The sequence below is a fragment of the Vombatus ursinus genome, unplaced genomic scaffold (assembly GCF_900497805.2).
Source record: "Vombatus ursinus unplaced genomic scaffold, bare-nosed wombat genome assembly UNPS02014772.1, whole genome shotgun sequence".
NCBI lineage: Eukaryota > Metazoa > Chordata > Mammalia > Diprotodontia > Vombatidae > Vombatus > Vombatus ursinus.
The window spans coordinates 24,896,454-24,898,286 of record NW_020954550.1 but is presented as its reverse complement, the minus strand read 5'-3'; positions in this window follow the sequence as shown (position 1 = coordinate 24,898,286).

Below are 1,833 nucleotides of genomic sequence, written 5' to 3'. Positions count from 1 at the left end.
TTCTCATACACGCCATGGCCTCAAGTGAAGGGAGGGAATGAGGAAGAGAAATATTTTCTCTTATCCCTAACTCCCACCCTAGTAGGGCGAGGCTCCTCCAAAATGTAATCTGAGCCTATATTCTTTCACCTCTTCATATTTTCACTATTTAAAAACCCTCAGGGGTGTGGCTAATTTGTTTGCTCAGCCAATCAAATTGTTCCTTTCTAACTTAGAGAAGTTTTTATAATTTCTAAAGTGTTCACCAGGTGTTAACATATTAACTCACTATTGCCCCTCTTATCTACTCTGTCCTTGCTGTGAAAATGCCAACATTGTTTGAAGGGAGGGGAATCACACCTCTCCCTTAGCATCTATTAGGTGCTCCTTATATTAATTAGGTAGAAATACCAAATTTCTTCACCAATCACCTTTCTTAGTTTGTTTTGTTGTTGTTGTTGTTTTTGTTTTGAGAGAAAGAGAGAAAGAGAGAGAGAGAGAGAGAGAGAGAGAGAGAGAGATAGGTTGCTTTGGGAAAGTCTTTCTAATTCTACAGCCAGGACACTCATATGAGACCTCAAATTCCTGAGCATCCTTCGGCTACTGTGTCTGTGATTCCTTTCCCATCTTTCCTCTTATATAAGTTTCTGTTTGTCCTTATGAATGAGCTCTTTGGAATGAAAGAGTCAGTCTTATACTTGGGATTTTTTTTAATTTAACTTGTTTTTCTTGATAAATTTCAATTTAATGCCACAGACAAATGGAAATTTACAAAGTATACTCTCCATAAAAACAATGAAGCAAAGCAACAATAGAGAATAACTATACTAGATGATACATGCAAAAAAAAAGATTGTCATTTAACCTTTAAAAGGTAGTACTATTATGTTATCTATTGTATTTTACATGAGTTTTGATGCTGTTTAATTTTTTGTTAAAATTTTATATTTTTAATGAGCAGAAATCTATTTTATTTCCCTTCTATGCACATACCCACTATCCCATTGGGGGGAAACAAATCTTTACAACAACTTTACATAGTTATGCAAAACAAATCCACTCATCACCCTGCTTAAAAAATATGTCTAATTCTGCACCCTGAAAAATATCACCTCTCTGCTTCCTGGCAGAGCAATGAGTCATCATCAGTCCTTTGGAATTAGAAATGGCCATTGCATTGATCATACTTCTTACAGCTTTCAAAGTTGTTTATCCTTACAGTATTGTTGTTATGCTATAAATTATTCTTCTGGTTCTATTCATTTCACTCTTCACTCATTTGTAAAAATAAATCTTCAAAATTACTTGTTTTTAAACTATTGATTTTATTGTACATAGATTAGTCTTTTGGTTCTGTTCACTTTATGCTATAACACTTCATACAAATCTTTCCCTGTCTCTTTTTAGTCATCTATTTCCTCATTTTTTTAACAGTACAATAGTACACCATCACATTTATATGCCACAATTTGTTAAGCCATTCCTCAATTGATAATTCCTTACTTTCCGGTTTTCTTGTCACTATAGAAAGGGTTACATAAAAATACATATTTTTCTTTCAAAGTTTTCAGGGATTCCTCCTTAGGGACATCCCTGGTAAGTCACATCTACTTCAGATGGTGAGAACAGTCACTGATGAGAAATAATTCCAGATTAGGCTTAAAAGACCTCTGTCTGGATCTTGAGGCTCACCCTGTCTCTACTCTCCAGGTTCAATAGAAGGCTCTTGAGGAGAAAGAAAGGAAGAAAGGAAGGAAGGAAGGAAGGAAGGAAGGAAGGAAGGAAGGAAGGAAGGAAGGAAGGAAGGAAGAAAGAAAGAAAGAAAGAAAGAAAGAAAGAAAGAAAGAAAGAAAG